At 38.8% G+C, this 19,250-nt stretch overlaps 1 protein-coding gene across 1 annotated transcript in view; it reads left to right on the forward strand.

The window, feature by feature from the left end:
- Positions 1 to 19,250, forward strand: part of FRMD6 (FERM domain containing 6) — a 241,852-nt gene that overhangs the window by 35,052 nt on the left and 187,550 nt on the right. The window contains exon 2 of the mRNA XM_040477130.1: positions 5,592 to 5,659. The gene's annotated coding sequence lies outside the window, so the exon portion shown is untranslated. The remainder of the gene's footprint in view (positions 1 to 5,591; positions 5,660 to 19,250) is intronic.

Raw genomic sequence — 19,250 nt, forward strand, 5'->3', positions numbered from 1 at the left:
CTAACAACAGAGACTAACTGCTTCCTATGCTTCTATAAATCATTCCAGAACCTTAGTGTGTATTCTCACAGTGACAGCAGTAAGAGGACAGCACTCAGCCCTAGGTTATCCCAAGGTTCACTCAACCTCATTTTGTAAATCTTCATCAACCCAGTGCCTAGCACATTGCCTGGCTCTTCGTGGGCTCTCAGTAAATGTTATAAATGTTATTAATCCCTTTGAGGGCTGCAACACGGCTATTAGGTCACTCTGAAGAATGTTCCCCTGGAACAGTTTGGAAATTGTTTTTTATGAAGAGTAACTGTGTCTACATCTTCCGTGTCTGCCCAACGCTTGGGCTACATACCTTGTGCCACCCTCTTGGTTTGATCCCAGTACAACACAGTGGCAAAGAGAGTACAATTCAGAGGAGTCACAATGTTGCGTGAACAAAGCCAAGACCTGCTTAGGTTTTTGTTGTGCTTCAAAAAGAACCTGAAGTTCTTTCTGGGAAAGGGCAAGTTGATGGTAGGGAACTGCACTACTCGAGGGCTTTGGCAATTAGTTAGCAGCATTGATAGGATTTATTTCTTAGGGTGGTTTGCTTTACAGAAAGGTTGCCTTAAAAAAAAAATCTGGATAAAAACAGGTTCCACATTACATTTGCATGAGTTGTCCTGAATGGCATAAATGATTTTTCTTAAGGCTATTAGCTCAGGATCTGAGTAGGACACTGGTATTTTATGGGAGCAGGATGGAGGCGATCAGGGCTGCCACTGTTTTGCATAATGTCTGACCTACTGCTGAGTCTCACCAAATGTTGGGGATCCTTGACCCATTCAAAATGAGAAACTGTGAAATAATTGTCTCCAGATATTTCTGTCCAGTTTGTCAAACCTAGTAATTCCAACTTATAGGAAACGAACATCCTCTTGAACTCTTATCAATAAAATGTCATGCTCCCAGCATGGCATTACCAGGTCCTTAGGGCCAGGTTTCCTGCTCTTTCCCAGGATTCCATCCATCTCCTCTGCTCTGCATTCAGAGAGAGCCTCTGGGTCCTGCCTCAAATCCTACCTTGTGAGTCCTCTTCACCACCCACTGGCTTAACTCCCCTGTTTTCAGTTTTCACTGCAGTCTCCTTTCCACAGTGTGGATCCCTTTATCTGCCAGTTGCAGTGAGACCAATAGGAGGAAAGTGTTGAGAAGAGCAACAGCAATGCCCCTCCCTGGTGGGCGGGGGAGAGAACCCAGTTTGCAGACGTGCATTGCCTGGTGGTGTTGCACTTGTGTGAGGCAACTCTGCCAGCTCCTTGCACAACCAAGGAGGTGAGTCAGTGGAGGGTGGAGGCACACAGAGGGCACACCCCATTCCTGTCGGCCTGCAGGGACTTGTTCACACTATTCAGATGGCTGGAGATCAGTTCATTCCAAAGGCTACTAATTGGTTATTTTTTCTTTTAAAAAAAAATTTTTTTTATGCTTATTCATTTTTGAAAGACAGAGACAGAGCACAAGGAAGTCTGGGGCGGAGAGAGAAGGGGACACAGAATCTGAAGCAGGCTCCAGGCTCTGAGCTGTCAGCACAGAGCCCAACGTGGGGCTCAAACTCACTAACCATGAGATCATGACCTGAGCCGAAGTCGGACACTTAACCGACTGAGCCACCCAGCTGCCCCTGGTTATTTTTTCTTGAACCACATGCTTAAACCAACGTCCCCTACATAAACAGCCATCACCCATTCCATATCACTGCTTTAAAAATGGAGGGATTTGTCACTGTCCCCCTGGCAATATATGATTCAGTCATCAGCACTCAGAACTCAGTCCCAACAGTGCTGGAGGGTTGAAGAATGAGGAAGGTTGTGATGGTTAGATATTTTCTGGAAAAGTACCAAGGGCCTGGCTTCTTCCCTGGGGGACAATCTGAGTTGCTTGCCTTTTAAAACCTTTCTACCTTTCCTGTTTTGAATACCTGTCAGGTCTATATAAATATCACCATGTCTCTCCTTTGCCCAGCCAGCAGTCATTTTATTTAGCTTTTCCTTCTAGAACATCTTACTTACAGGTGTGGTCAGTGTCATAATCCTTCCCCTAAAACTGGAGATTAAAATTCTCAGCCTTCCAGAACTGGTGAATACATGCTCCATCACGAAAAAAATCAATACGTGCCACCCCAGGAAGTAAGGCAGGGAGCATTTGGACAAAGGCCTCCATTTGAGCTTAGTAGCAAGGTCATTTGTGTGACCCAAAAGTTATGCTTTCTTGCTAGTTTTACAAAAAAACTGATGAGCAGGGTAGAGGAACAAGAACCCAGATACAACGAGAAGCACGTGCCAGGTACTCCCCAGTGGGAAACATGGACATTTGTCTAGCTATCACATCCCCGCCACCCCAGGTCTAAGCAACCACGGATCTACCCTGGGTCTCTCTGAATAGGCCTATTCTGGACATTTCATAAAAACGGAATCACATAAAATGTGATTATATGATTGTGACTGTCTTTTGTGGCTGGCTTCTGTCATTTAGCCTAATGTCTTCCAGGATCATCAATGTTATAGTGTGTGTCAGTGCTTCATTCCTTTTCAGAGCCAAAGAACATTCCATTGTGTGGCTGTGCCACATTTTGTTTATCCATTCATCAGATGATGAACTTTTGGTTTTTGTCTATTATGAATAATGTTGCTGTTAACATTAGTGTACATGTATTTATGTGGACATAAGTTTCTGTCCTTTCCTTTTTTTTTTTGGAGTGCCATTGCTAGGTTATATGCTAACAGTATGTTTCACTTTTTGAGGAAGTACCAAACTGTTTTCCAAAGGGATGAAACCATTTAAAAATTGCACCAGCAAGATAGGAGGGTTCTAATTTCTCTACATCCTTGTCAACACTTAGTATTATCTGTCTTTTAAATTTTAGCCATCCTGGTGGATATGAAGTGGTATCCTACAGTTTTGACTTGCTTTCCTTTGTGGGTAATGATCTTGAACATGTTACCATGTGTCTATTGCCCATTTGTGTATCTTCTTTGAAGAAATACTCTTCCAAATCTTTGCCTATATTTAAAAAGGGTTTTGGAAAATATTTTAACTTCCATTTTTGATCATTCATAAACCAGTCTAGCAATATTAGGGAGAATGATTTGTATGGTGGACTGAAATAAATAATGGAATTTCTTATTTATTTGGGTGGGCTTTTAAAAAATATCAACTTTTTAGAGTAGTTTTAAGTTCAAAGAGAGTTCCTCTATACTTTTCCCACCCCACCTATGCACAGCCCCCCTTACCAACAACATTCCACACCAGAGTGGTACATTATTACAGTTGATGAACCTACATTGACACATTATCATCACCCAAAGGCTCACTGTTAGTGTTGTACATTCTATTGATTTGGATAAGTGTATAAGGACATGTATCCATCATAGTATCGTACAGAATAGTTTCACTGCCCTAAAAATTCTCCATGTTCCACTTATTAATCTCCCCTCCCCCGACCCCTGGTAATGACTGATCTTTTTCCTGGCTTTATAGTTTTTGCCTTTTCTAGAATGTCATGTAGTTGAAATCATATAGTATGTAGATCTTTCAGATTGGTTTATTTCACTTAGCTATATATATTTAGGCTTCCTCCATGTCCTTGAATGGCTTGATAGCTCATTTCATGCTGAATGATATTCCATTGTCTGGATGTGCCTAAGTTTATTTATCTATCCACTTACTGAAGGACATCTTGGTTGCTTCTAAGTTTGGACAATTATAAATAAAGCTGCTATAAACATTCATGTGCAGGATTTTGTATAGACATAAGTTTTCAACTCATTTGGGTACATACGAAGGAATGTAATTAGTAGATCATATGGTAAGTGTATGCTTAGCTTTGTCAGGAAGTGCCAAACTGTCTTCCACAGTGGCTGCATCATTTTGCATTCCCACCAGCAGTGAATGAGAATTTTTGTTGCTGCACATCCTTGCAGCATTTGCTGTTGTCAGTGTTTTGGATTTTGGTCATTCTAATAGGTGTATCCCATTGTTGTTTTACTTTGCAATCCCTAGATGCAATGTTGAGCATCTTTTCCTACACTTTCATCTGTAACTCTTTTTGGTGATGTGTCTGTTCAAGTCTTTTGCCCAGTTTTTAATTGAGCTGTTCATTTTCTTTTAATTAGTGAATCTTAAGGGTTCTTTGTATATTTTAGATGACAGTCCTTTATTAGGTATATCTTTTGCAAATATTTTTTCCCAATCTGTGGCTTATTTTATCATTTACTTGACAGTGCCCTTCATAGAGCAGAACTTTTTAATTTTAATGAAGTTCATCTTATTAATTATTTCTTTCATGGATCGTGCCTTTAGTGTGTCTAAAAAGTCATTGCCACCACCGAGGTTGTCTCTATTATTATCTTTCAGGAGTTTTATACTTCTACATTTTAAATTTAGGTCTATGATGCATTTTGAGTTAATTTTTGTGAAGGGTTTAAAGTCTGTGTCTAGATTCCTCCCTTCCCTCATTCTCCTTCCTTCCTTCCTTCCTTCCTTCCTTCCTTCCTTCCTTCCTTCCTCCCTCCCTCCCTCCCTCCTCTCTCTTCCTCCTTCCTGCCTCTCTTCCCTTCTTTCCTTCTTCCCTTCCTCCTTCCTTCCTTGACTCTGCCCATTTTAAAATTGAATGGTCTTTTTTACTGTCATAAGAGTCATAAGAGTACTTTATATATTCTAGATATAAGTCCCTCATCTGATATATGATTTGAGAATATTTTCTCTCATTCTGTGAGTTGGCTTTTCACTTCCTTGATGGTGAAATTTGAAGCATAAAAGTTTTAATTTCATGAAGTCCAATCTATTTTTTCTTTTATCACTTGTGAATTTGATGTCATATCTAAGACTGTATTGCCTAGTCTAAGGTTAAGAAGACTTGCTTCCATGTTTTCTTCTAATAATTTTACAGGTTTAGCTCTTTCATTCAAGTTGATGACATATTTTGAATTAATTTTTGTACATGGTGTGAGGTAGGGGTCCAGCTTCTTTTTTCTTTTTCTTTTTTTTTTTTTTTTTTTTTTTTTTTTGGCATGTGGATAACCACTTATCCTGGCACAATTTGAAAAGACTATTTTCTCCAGTAGTTTCTTGGTTTCGTTGTCAAAAATCAACTAACTGTAAAAGTAAGAGAATGGATTTCTGGACACTCCATTCTACTCCATTGATCTATATGTTTGCCTTCATATTTGTACCATGCTGTCTTGATGAATATACCTTGTAATAAGTTTTGAAATTAGGAAGAATATGTGTTTCAACTTTTTTTGTTTTGGCTATTCTGTGTTCCTTGAATTTCCATATGAATTTTTAGGATCAGCTTGTCAATTTCTGCAAAGAAATCATCTGGGGCATTAATAGGGGTTAATAAGTTTGGTGAGTATTGCCATCTTAACAATATTAAATCTTCTAGTTTATGAACATAGGATGCCTTTCCATTTATTTCTTCTTCCTTAAATGTTTCAACAATATTGTATAGTTTTCAATGTACAAGTACTACACTTTTGAAATTAAATTTATTCCTAAGTATTTTATTCTTTTTGATATTATAAATGAAAATGTTTTCTTAATTTCATTTTCAGATTGCTCACTGCTATTGTGTAGAAATACAACTGACTTTTATACATTGATCTTGTGTCCTGAAACCTGAGTGAATTCACTTACAACTTCTATTTTTTTGTTTGTTTTATGTTTGTTTGTTTGGTGGCTCTATCTCCACTTTGTACTACTCTCTTCCCTTTTATCTGAATTCTACCCTTTCTGATCTTCTTTCAGTTTCTCTAATATGCCAAGCTCCTTCTTGTCATAGGGCCCTAGCACATGCTGTTCCCTCTGCCTAGATCTCACCATTCTCCTGCATTTTTCACCTGGTTTACTCATCCTTCAGCTCTATCTATTTGAACTGCCCTCCCACCCCACTCCATGTCTGATTCTTTTCTGGAAGCCATCACAAATACTGTGTTCTTCCTTAACACATACGTCAGCTTATGCTCTCATTTGTGTTACACCTTGACTGATGTCCTTCTTCCCCAACAGATTCTAAGCCCCTCTCCCATTTTTCTCACTATTATAATTTTCATCACTATGCCTGGCACATAGTGGATACTCAACAGCTACTTGTTGAGTGAAATAAAGAATGAATGGTTAGCACTGGAGAAATATAGCTATAATTAAGAAATTTGGGTGGGGTGGGGGGGTCGAAGAGCAAATTGAAGGTGGGGCACATACCATCTGTATAACCGATCTGGCCTCCTTCTGGAATGGAATGTGGTTATCTTAGGAAGGCCGAGGCATTGAGTGTGTAGCCAGTAACATTGGATTTTCCCCCATTAAATCTCCTTACTTGGTGGTAAGAAACACAGAGAAAAAAGACCCAGCTATGTGAGTCATTTGTAGATAATAGCCACAGTCTGACTTCTTATTCACTTCTTACCTTTCCTGGGGTACAGCTGACTTGTTGTGGGAGAGGAGGGGAGGAGGCAGTGGGGTAAAAGGGGAGGAGAAGGGGAATTGAAAAGATTCATTTATTTTTCTTGCCAAATCAATTCACTCTAAAAAAAAAAAAAAATAGGGAAATCCCTAACCAGCTGTTCCAGTGACTAGCAAGAAAAATATTTCCTTGGAACACTGCAACAGAAAACACACTTTATGTGCTGGCCCTCCCAAAAGACTGCTCTGGAGCCTTGCAATTATTGTCCTTTTTGAGTGCTTCATTGATATCAGTGACAATAGTTAGAACAGGGTGTTTTTTTCTTAATTAGAATTCTCTTAAAAGTCTGGTACTTCAACCCTGGTGCTTCAGTTGGAAATATTAAGATTAAGGGTGATAAGAGAACAGAGGGAAGGGTAGCAATGGGGTCTGGAAAATGAAGCAAAGATGAAATGGGCCTGCAGCTTTGTTGGCCCGTAATGTATTTCCTGTCCTATTCTCAGAATCCATGTTCCAGTTGTGAGGCCAGATAGAAGGAAAATGTGTGTGTGTGGTGAAAGAAATTTGGGAGATAGAGATTTGTTTTTTCATTTGGAGCTATAATTTAGAGGATTCTTACACATCTGAGATGAGGTTTTGTTCTAGGGGGTTTGAGATCTTTTAGATATAGTGAAACATTACATTATGAAACTAGGATACCATCATGGTAGGGGACACTGGTTTGTCTTTGTGTCTCTGTCATCTAGCACAATGCCTGGCTCAGAGTAGAGGCTCAATGAGAACTCAACAGAACAGCTTAAAGAAGAGGATACAGGCCAAACTAAATTTGCAAATTAGATATTAGAGCCCAGTGACCTAAGCCCATTTTCTTTGTTTTTTATTTCATCCTGATTCCCATTGTCCCATTTTGTCTCCTAGACAACAGAGGGCACATATTTTGAGTATTTAATTTGTAGTTGTTGAGGGTAGGTAATTAATGATAAATTCTATAAGTAAATGAACCAAATCATTGTTTTACTGCCAATAAAATAAAATTCAAAGGAGAATGATTCAAAAGTAAACATTATATCTTACTACCTATGGTTTTTAAATGTCTTGCCAAAGGAAATTTTAAAATACTAAGCATTTACATTGAAACAAGAATGAAAGAGGAAGTTTATGAAAGCACAACACTTAAAGATATTCATTTCTTAGACTGATATGTTAAGCTATATACTATGCAGAACTACCATTTCTTATCTTCTCTCCTATTTTAGAATACCTCTCTAGTAGAAGAACAAAATCACAATTTGGAGTCCTTCCTTCTGAACTCTTGGAATCTCTGTCAGTAATGTAGATGTGAGGTGTCTTAGGCCAGAGGTTTTCCCAAGTTATCACAGCCAAGTTTCCAGTTCCTGCCTAACAAAATTCCCGGGGACAAAATTGTGGCAGACCTCCAAATCAGGATGACTTTACTTGACTTTATTAATTTGCAAACTGTTATATCTCTATGTGGGTCAAGATTATTGAACTTGGATTTTCTTTCTTAGATTTCCTCTGCTCTCAAAGCTTTGTCTATCATTTATATGCTCTATAAATTTTCACTGTGCGTTGACTGAGGTACACTTCTGGATTCAGGGAAAAAGAACATACCCACTACTTTTTTATTCAAGGCACAAAGTTCCTTTTCTCATGGAAATTATGCCCTTGCAGAGCTTGGGATCTAGAGATGGAATTTGAGTTTTTAATAATTTGTTGCATGATTCTGAACAAGTCTCCTAACCACTCACTCTAAGACTCACTTTCTTCATAGTAGAATGGAATAAAAATACTACATACCTCCCAAGGTTGTTCTGGGGACTAAATCAGGATGCAGGTGGGAGATGGAAGGCAGAGAGAAGTTGAGAAAAAAAAACACCAGCAGATTTTCAAGTCTCTTGACTACGTATGGATTTGAGCAGAAGTCAAAGGAGATCCTTTGGTAGGATGTAGAAACATGTGCATCCTTCAAGGGCATAGGAGAGATGAGCCTTGATCAGTTAACAGGACTGTGACTCCAGGTGTCATGGGAAAAAGTTTTGAGTGGAAGACTGTACACATGCTTATGTAACCAGGCTCTGGAGAAGTGTCATTTGAAAGTGGTTAACAATTTTTCATCTTAGGAAGTAGGAACTTTAGAAAGGTAATGTGTAATGCCCCTGAGACATTTTCCTTGCTAAATTATGTGGTATGAGGCTTTTATTGTGGAAGTAATTTAAATGCCTGTAGGAGCAGAATATCAATGGTTCTCAAAGTATTTTCCCAAAACCACCTGCATCAAATCACTGGAGTGCTTGTTAAAACTACATACCAGGTCCCCCACAATAGAATCTCTGGAAGTTGGACTTGGAAAACATAATTTTTATTTTGGTAAAATACACATAACATAAAATTCACCATGTTAATCATTTTAAAGTGTTAATCCAGTAACATTCAGTACATTCACAATGTTGTGCGTCACTGCTGTCTAGTTTCAAAACATTTTCATCACCCCAAAAGATAAGCCCATTAAGCAGACACTCCACATGCTTCCCTGCCTTCCAGCCCCTGACAACTACTAATCTACTTTACGTTTCTGTGAATTTGCTTATTCTGGATAAATCCTATAAATGGAATCATATAATATACGACCTTCTGTATCTGGCTTCTTTCACTTAGCGTGTTTTGAAGGTTCATCTATGTTGTAGCATGAACTTCATTCCTTTTTATGGTTCAATAATGTTCCACTGTATGGTATACCAGTTTGTTTATCCAGTCATTAGTTGATAGATATTTGGATGTTTTTCTTCCTTTGGCTATTGTAAATTAGTGTCTCTGTAAACATTTGTGTCCAGGTTTCTGTTTGAGCCCTTGTTTATAATTCTTTTGGGTATATGCCTTCAATGGAATTACTGAGTCCATGGTGATTCTATGTTAACTGCCAAACTGTTGTGCACAGTGGTTGCACCATTTTACGTTCCTACTAGCAACATATGCATATTCTAATTTTTCTACATCCTCATCAATACTTGTTATGTTCTGGGTTTTTTATTATAGCAACCTTAGTGGGTGTGAAGTGGTATTTCATTGTGATTTTGACTTGCACTGCCCTAATGACTAATGACCTTAAGTATCTTTTCATGTACTTGCTGGCCATTCATATATTTTCTTTGGAGAAAAGTGCATTCAGGTCCGGCGCTCATTTTTTAATTGAGCTGTTTGCCTTTTAGTTGTTGAATTATAGAAGTTCTTTTATAGTCTATAGTGTACTAGACCCTTGTCAGGAATAGGATTTACACATAGTTTCTCCCATTCTGTGAGTTGTCTTTTCACTCGCTTGATAGTGTCCTTTAATGAATAAAAGTTTTAAATTTTGATGAAGTCCAATCTATTTCTTTCTTTTGTTGCTTGTGGGAAAGCACCAGAGTTGATTATGATTTTTGTGATCGTGCTTATACACTAAAGCAGTACAATCTTGTACTGATGATATTACCAGGATACTATTTGTTGAGGATAGTATATTCCTAACGGTTGGATTCTCTTTAGGTGTGCATCCCTAAAAATAGCAAAGAAATAACATACATTCACCTTTGCATCTTTTCAATTAAAAGATACTTAAGTATCATGTGTAAGTATTCTTTCACCTTAAATTTTGATTATAAGTAATTCTCATGCATTATTTAGAAGGGTTACGGCAAAACACAAGTACCAATTGTCTAGTCATCTTTACAACTTCCTTTTCTAGTTCCATTGTTCTAAATATTTACTTTTATACAGTATGTATCTCACATTCATTCCATTCACCAAAATCTTATTGAGCACCTACCATATGCCAATGTGCCAAGCATTAAAAATAGAAGAAAGAAAGACACGCTCCCTGTCCTTGTGGATCTCAGTCTTGCTGGAGATAAAAACATAGGAACTGATAAAAGATCATACCATACAAGAGGTTCCTATAAGAGAATAAGACCAAAGTGCTCTGGGGTAAAACAAGAAAGAATCACTGACTGTATCCTTTAGGTGATGGGGGTCTTCCAAAGAGGTCTTTTGAGCAGGGAAACTCCATGAACTAATTTAATTTTTAGAAATATAATTCTGGCAGCAATGGGAGAGAGGACTGGAACAGAACAGACAAGAGCCAGTCAGTAAAATCAATAAGAATGGATATTTTGGCAATTAATTTTTCCTCATATCATTTTATCTAGCCCTAGAAATGTTCTACAGTGCTTCAAATATTGATATGAGATGAGTTTTCTTAAATTTTTTATTACGGAAAGCTGTAAACATATAAAAACTCTTTGACTAGAGGGGCGCCTGGGTGGCGCAGTCGGTTAAGCGTCCGACTTCAGCCAGGTCATGATCTCGCGGTCCGTGAGTTCGAGCCCCGCGTCAGGCTCTGGGCTGATGGCTCAGAGCCTGGAGCCTGTTTCCGATTCTGTGTCTCCCTCTCTCTCTGCCCCTCCCCCGTTCGTGCTCTGTCTCTCTCTGTCCCAAAAATAAATAAACGTGGAAAAAAAAATTAAAAAAAAAACTCTTTGACTAGTAAACAAACTCCACATACCCATCAGGACAGATCCAACTGTTATCAGTACATGGACCAAATATTTTATCTGTGTCCTCTGCCCCTTCTCCCTTCCAGATATTTTGAAGCAAATCTCAGAGACCATATTATTTCATCCATAAATATTTTATTATGTAACTTCAACAGATGAGAGCCATTTTAAAAATATAATCTCAATAGGATTATCCTACCTAAATAAACTTAATAATAATTTCTTAATAGTAGGAGGTTTTTTAAACTCAAGAATTTACAAAAATATTTACACAAAGAATTCCATCTTATTCCCTATAGAAATTTTTTTCCTTACTATTTTTGGTAGGGGCTGGAGAGGTGATAAAGTTTCTTAAAAACTAAAATAATACTGCTTGAAATACACAGAAAATATGTAGTTCCTAGGACTATGTTAGTGATTAGCTTTTCTATTACATGTATTTAGGTAGGGAAGTCTCTACTTTGTTACAAATTTATAGTTTAAAAATAATGTGTATGAATTGGGCTGTTGAGAAATTTTACCTTTGGAATTGTTATTCAGTAATAACTCTTCACATTTGTATAGAGCCTTGAATTTTCCAAAGTGCCTTCATGCCTGTTATCTAGTGAACTCTGATATCTCTGCTGTGCAAAGATGTCTATTATCTAATGTTTACAATTGTTATCAATTTTACTTTGTTGTAGCTTTCACACTTAGATTAAAATAATAAACAGTATATGCAAAATCCTTTACTTGTGAGCCAAGAAAGACTTTGTAGTCAGGCCTGCATGGGTATGAAAGGAAATTACTGTGAATAATATCTTATCAATTATAATTTACTTAATTTTTCATAGTTTGGAAATATTTGGTATTTATGCTCACACACAACGATTTTAAATTCATGGTTATAAGCCAGTGTCTTTCATGGACTCAAAACCCACACATAAATTTCCTGGAAACTTCTGGAAAGGCTTGTTTCTTGATTAAGAAACAGTAACACTTGAATTAGGACAGGGTTTAGAGCTGAAAAATGTTGATAGGTCACCCTTAATTGGCGCTCCATTCTTTTTAAATCACTTCTTCATTTTTCATAAGCATTCCCAGACATACTAGACATAGATTATCTTCAAAACAGTCTGTGGTAGAAGAACATGGTTAACTGTTCATCAAAGAGGTTGATACAAATGCCATTTTTAATACAAATTCTTGCTCTTTACCCATAAAATATAGAAAACGCGAGGACTCTTTAAATAGTCTCACTAAATATAATTTATCTGAATGCAAAGGATATTAGAAATACCTTTGCATTCTCGGATGCTCTTCTCAAAGAAACGGTGAAAACCTTCCCCATGGGTAGAGAGGAGGGTAGAGACTGAGAGCATGGGCTGTGGAGGAGGACAGATCTAGGTCTGAAAACCGCTGAATCTGAGTAAGCTGCATAGCCTCTCCGTGATTCAGGTTCCTCCCGGGATGTGCTGGAGTCTGTTAGACTGGCTCCCAAGGGCTGATTGGTACATGTGCAAGAATTTCTCCAGCCAGTGTGTAAACCATTGGCTGCTTAAAATCAGGCATGGTGGGAATATTTACATCCCAGGAACCAGGGAACCCTATAAATTAGGGTTCCCTCCCCATGCCTCAGAGCTGGTTTACCAGCACACTACTGCCTACCAGATAGGATTAAGGACAAAACGAGTTGGTTTCTGTCAAGCATTTGCATGTTTTCCCCCCTACCAGAAAGCATTCAGTAAGTGCCAACTAGTAGTAGCAGCAGCAGTATTTTACCATTAAACACTAATGCAACCAACTCTCAATTGTTTCCTTATCAAACTGATGCATGATCTACGATTTATCACCTGGAAACATGCTCAGACACAGAAAATAAAGCAACCAAAACCTAATCAAATCATTGTGGGCCTTCTTACATCATCTTCATCCTGGCAAAACGTTTGATGGGAGAAAGAAAAGGAAGAAAGTTATGACAAAATGAAAACAGAGGATTATATTTAAATTCAAGGGGCGCCTGGGTGGCGCAGTCGGTTGGGTGTCCGACTTCAGCCAGGTCACGATCTCGCGGTCCGTGAGTTCGAGCCCCGTGTCGGGCTCTGGGCTGATGGCTCAGAGCCTGGAGCCTGTTTCCGATTCTGTGTCTCCCTCTCTCTCTGCCCCTCCCCCGATCATGCTCTGTCTCTCTCTGTCCCAAAAATAAAAATAAAAACGTTGAAAAAAAAATTTAAAAAAAAAATTAAAAAAAATAAATTCAAAATGATCACTCGACTTTTGTCTTCCTTGAGACAGCTCGTTGGAATTTCATTATAAATGGCAAATGACAAAATGATGAACAACGTCAAATGCTTGGTAGAAAACTCTGACAATTCTGGATTTCGGCAACAAATGGCAGAATTCCCGACCCAGATTATGTTAAGCCCCAAAAAAGTGAATTATTTGTTCCAAAAGTAAGAATTCAGAGATAGGTCTGTTTTTGAACACAGTTTGCAGTAGGGCTCTTGCTAGCTCTTGAAAGTTCATTTTGTTTTCTGCCTTCGACTTTGTTAGGCTCCATCTCCAGACTCCATATGGCAGCCCCAGCAGTTTCAAATTCTATCTTTAAAGTGGAATGTTCTTGGGGCAATAGGGTGGCTCAGTCACTGCAGGCCCAACTCTTGATTTTGGCTCAGGTCACAATCTCAGGATCATGGGATCAAGCCCTGTGTCAGGCTCCTTGGTGAGTGTGGAGCCTGGTTAAGATTCTCTCTCTCTCTCTCTCTCTCTCTCTCTCTCTCTCTCTCTTTGCTCCTCTCCCCTGCTCATGTTCTGTCTCTGTCTCTCAAAAATAGATAGATAGATAGATAGATAGATAGATAGATAGATAGATAAAATAAATGAAAAGAAAAAATAATGTGGAAAGTTCTTCCCAGAATCATATGCACCAGAAAAGAGAAAAACACTTTTCTTAGAGTTCTTGCACAACGCCTGAAGTTCACTCTGATTGAATTGTCACATGGCTAACTCTAGTGTGAGAGCCTTAACAGACTGTGTCTAATAGAGATGAGAAAATGTACTCTTGAAAAAAATCGAGGTGCTATTACACTAAGGAGATGAGGTGAGTGTTGGGCAACCAGAAAAAAAAAAACCAATTTTCTACTATATTTTTTAAATAATTTTTAAAAGTAATCCCTACCTCCAATGTGGGGCTCAAACTTAACAACCCTGAGACCAAGAGTCATATGTTCTACCAACTGAGCAAGCCAGGCGCCCCAAATATCGTCTACCATAAATCGTCTTCACTGTAATTGAATAAAAATGACAACAACTCATGTACACATGTAGAATATAAGCACACTGCTTGCCAGTAACCTTCTCAGGCTGGGTTTCAGCTCTGAGCACTTTTGATGCCGTTAGAGACCTTAGTCATAGAGAGGCATGAATAGAGAGAGTATCTTTACAAGGAACTGATTTTGAGAAACCCAGTAAAAGATTGTTCAAAAGCCAGTGCTGGCAAACAAGTTTTATAATACCACCTTACAGACAGATTTCAAATTGACAGTTCAGATACCAGGTGAGTGTTCCCGACATGCCATTGGTGCCTTGTTGACCAAGAACCTGAGCCCGTGGTACAACGACAGAAGTTTGGGAAGAAGCATCGCTGTGAAAATTGAGAGACGTAAAAACTTTTGAGTGTTCTGTAATGGAAACAAACCTGGTGGCATGTAGAAATTCCAGAGTCTTTGGCTATCAATTTGTTTTAGAATCTCATTCCAGGAAAGTAAGTTGTGACTCTAACGTTATGGAGAAGTTTAAATATTTACGCCAGAAAAAATAAAAAGGCACAAACCCCTCTATCCCCAGAGTACCCACCACTGACAGGTTACATAATTCTACACTCTGTGCATCATGGTCTCTGCTGGAAAGCTGAAGCTTCTGTTTCTCTTGGCTGCAAGTTTGTTCTGCCTGTGCCTGACGCCATCCTGATTCTGAGCCTTCTCTTGAAGCCACAGGCTGTCATACATGAGTCACAGTGGTTAAAATACAGCCTTTTCTGGTTTATATCATATGCACATTCTGTAACAGTCTTGGAGTGGCATTCCGTGATTCACATCCTAGCCTGGTGTGCCCTAACCAAATACATCTTCTGGAGATATATATTGAGAGCCCTATAGTGCATATTAGTATGGAGCAATTTAATTTTTCTATCCCCTGGGAACTTTCTGTCTTATGGTATCCTACCCAAATGTGATTTGTTTTTAATTATTGTGACACTCACCTTTATCTTCATCATTGTATATAACACACCAAATAATCCTGTGATGATGCCAAGGAAATGCCAAGTATTATTAGAAGAGTATTTTACTATAGTCACATCTGTAAGCATTTTGGAGGGTAGGCATATTTCCCAAAGATTTTGAGATTGGGTAGATGTTGGCACTCTGTGTGGCCCTGAAAAAAATATCTTAGGTCTTTTGTAATTGAACTAGAAACTGCAGACCAACCAAGAATCTGTAAATAGCATCACACAGCATTCATTTTAAAATACACAGAAAGGGGACACCTGGATGGCTCAGTCAGTTAAGCGACTGACTCTTGGTCTAGGCTCAGGTCACGATCTCAAGGTTTCGTGAGTTCAAGCCTCACATTGGGCTCTGTGCTGACAGTGCAGAGCCTGCTTGGGATTCTTTGTCTCCCTCTCTCTCTGCCTATCCACTACTTGTGCTTTCTCTCTCAATCTCTAAAACAAAACAAAACAAAACAGCCTTAAGAAATTTAAAACAAAGAAATACACAGAAATGTTAATGAGGTGCTGCCATGAAATCATCTTTTACTAAAAAACGAAATGTGCCCAACATCAGACTGCGGAAATAATTACCAATTTCTTTTCTTCTATGAAAAAATGACACCCGGAGATTTCTGGATCTTAGAAAGAAAGGAATTCCCATTATTTGCAAAAGTATCATTAAGACTGTGTAAGTGTGGCACCAAAGGACAAGTGCCACTTAAAAACAGAAAAATTAAAAAGAGGCATTGCCAGAAAATAAGTGAGAATGCTCATGATGGCTGAGCTCTGTAAGTAATGTAAACATATCTGGCATCTGTCCCCATTTTTTTCTTGGGACCTTTTAAATGAAAGGTTACTAATTCATTCTTAATCACCCACAAGCTGTTAGGTACCCCGTGGCTTGTAGCCATCAGAATTAATTGCAGGTGCCTCTGTGAATCTGCAACATAGCCTAGTAGGCTTAGGGTAATTAACTCTGGATCCCGTCTTCTTGTTCTGAAGTGCTTCTAATTCTCAGTGGATTCCTGAAGCTACAGTTTGCCGTTGAGAGAACTGAAGAAGCTCTGTGGAAATAGAAAGCTAACTGGACTAAATAATCTCCTGATTTTTGGAAGGGGAAGTGTGGGGAGATCTCAGTTAAAGCCTAAAGCACTTCTGTAAAGATGTTTCCCTGAAGAAGGAAAGATGTGGATTTGGTAGTGGTATATTTATCCTCCAACTTATGAAGAGGGACCCTGGTGTTCCAAAGTCCAGACTTCAAGGTCATCTTCACGTACTATAACATCTTTCCTATCAAACTGTAGTCCGAGGACTGGCAGCATTACCTGGGAGTTAATCAGACATGTGGAATCTGGCCACGCCAGACCTACATCAGAATCTGCATTTTAACAGGGCCCCCACGTGACTTGTATTCATACTGACATTTGAGAACCAGACATAATGCATGTCTGTGATACTTAATCCATTTAAGGAGCTTATCATTCTGTCTAGGTGGCATTCATATTCCCTATATGACTGCCAAGCAGATCCAGAAAGAAGTGGGTGCAGTGTTGTTCCTTGGCAGAGCATGCTCTGAAGGCAGGGATACTGCCTTCCAGGCCTTTGGATTCACATCACTTAGCTTGGTGCATGACATATTGGAGGTGGACAGATGGATGGATGGATGGGTGGGTGGGTGAGTGGCTGGCTGGCTGGGTGGATGTATGGATGGATGAAGAGCATGGTACCTTTACCATTTTTTCTCCAAAAAAATTCGAAAGAAAAACATAAATATATAGAAAAAAATCAAGTCCAAGCAGAATTTAATTTTTGTTATTACTTCATCAGGAAAGGCTTGCTTAGTGTCATGATCACAATATAGTATAACATTGACAGGCCAAAAAAGGCTTATTTTAGGAATTGATTGGGCAGATCAGCCCATGGAGCCAGGTTTGGGGTGTGGAAGAGTGTTTTCCAGCAATGAAGACAATATTCCCTCCGCTAAACTCATCTAACACTCTGCATCTGGGCCCTTTGTTGCTATGTTCCTTTTTCCTGGCTGTTCCCTATTTCCACAACTAGAGTATAAACCTTTTAGAGACAGGGACCATGCCTTAAACATCCACTCCCCTGCCACCAGAACATGTCCACTGACCTGACCACCACAATGGTGCTCATGCCATGTCTGCTAATAATCAGAGTCCTATGTTAACACAGAGGTGTTCATTCAGAGAGAAACAACCTGTGCCTCCTTTTCTCATCTTAAATACACCTGTTCACTGATACCATTTCTTTTGGAAAGAGGCATGATATCCTTCTATTATTGGTTCATTTTTTCATTCAGTAAGTTGTTGGAAATTAAAGCCAGCCAATATCGTGTAACAGGGGGTGGCTTCTGCTTCTCTGACACGTGATGAAAACATTTGTGCCTGTGTGTCGGTGCTACCCTCAGGAAAGAGCTCTGAGTGGCTTTGCCAATACCAGCCTCATCAAAGAGCAGCTTAGGAGGAGACACTCCATGACTCCCAGCATGAGTGGATTCCTGAGATGAAGCTTCAGGATATGGAGGTAGAAGTGGGGTGGTAAAGGGTGTATTAGGAGCACTGGCCATGAAATCAGAAAACCTGGATTCCAATTCCAGCTCTCCCAGTAACTACTTGTGTGACCTTGGGCAGTTTTCATCATGTCTGTGATTGTACAATACCTGGTAGTGTTCACCAAATACTAGTTTCTTTTGCCTCTCTGAGCCTCAGTTTCCTCATTGTGATGCAGAAAAATATTGCATCCTTTAGTATGTGGCACATTGACGTGCATAATGAATGCTTTGAATTCCCTCCCAGTTTGCTGGTCCCTGGTGCCACTCATTATGTGGCACACCCTGTTTCCCTGTGCAAGATCTCCTTGGATTCAAGTGTTCTATTGGTACAACTTCCATTTGTCCCTCACTGAAATGGTCTGAAACGATGGTTTATCTGCAAAGTACACTTCCTTTCAACACCTGTGGCATTCTCTGCCCATTCCTGATCACTAGTACATTCCTGGTTTACCCCGGCCCTTATATCTAGATCTCTGCCCTGTCTAATCCAAGTAAAAACCTTGCCCCATTTGTCACAGGTAACTGACATGTAGACAAATATCAGAACCAGAGAGTAGTATTCTTTGAACTTCAATAATTTTGGCATTCTTGAAGAAAGTATAATCTTTATAAGTAATCTTTAAAAGTGACCTGAAGGCATATAAGTTCATTGTAGAAGAAAAAATTGTTTAAATACAGATGATCAATGCGCTTTGAAATCTCTATATAAATGAAGATATAATATACAAATAAATTCATTTTATATAAATAAATTCACAAATAAATTCATATAATGTAAAGCATATTAACATATATCATGTAAATATATGCTAAGATATTTTGACTATATGTATATGTGTATTTGCTCCATCACTAACTTAATAAAAACCATCAGAAACCACACATGTACATACACAATCTTAATATGTTATATATACAATATATAATGAATTTATGACCTGTTTTTTCTCATTTGATTATCCCTCATGTTATTGAATGTAAGTCATAGGTTAAAGAGATTAGTGCCTAGAATATTGCTTAGACCATAGCAGTTCACAGTGTGTGTATATGTGTGTGTGTGTGTGTGCGTCTGTGTGTGTGTGTGTGTGTGTGTGTGTATAAAGTAAACGAGTGTACATATACTAATGTATTTTCTGTGTAAATTTTGAATTTTCTGTGATAGGTTTCCTTTAATGGGAGCAAATTGGTTGATGAACTGTCATGAAAAGTATACGTGAAATAAAAAGCCTGATTCTTTACTAAGGTGACCACCAGATAGGTGGACCCCTATCTGCCATAACTTGACATCCCAGAACCACACACAGATTTAGAATTGGTGTCCTGTTTGGGTAGATTCAGCACTATAAGTGTAGACACCATTTTGCCTTTGAACTTTGGGGGCTTTAAGTGTAATATTTTTAGGGATTGGGCAAACAGTTACAGGTGACAAGTGCCCCT

This window comes from Herpailurus yagouaroundi, unplaced genomic scaffold (assembly GCF_014898765.1).
Source record: "Herpailurus yagouaroundi ecotype Mexico unplaced genomic scaffold, PumYag 141, whole genome shotgun sequence".
Classification (NCBI taxonomy): Eukaryota; Metazoa; Chordata; class Mammalia; order Carnivora; family Felidae; genus Herpailurus; species Herpailurus yagouaroundi.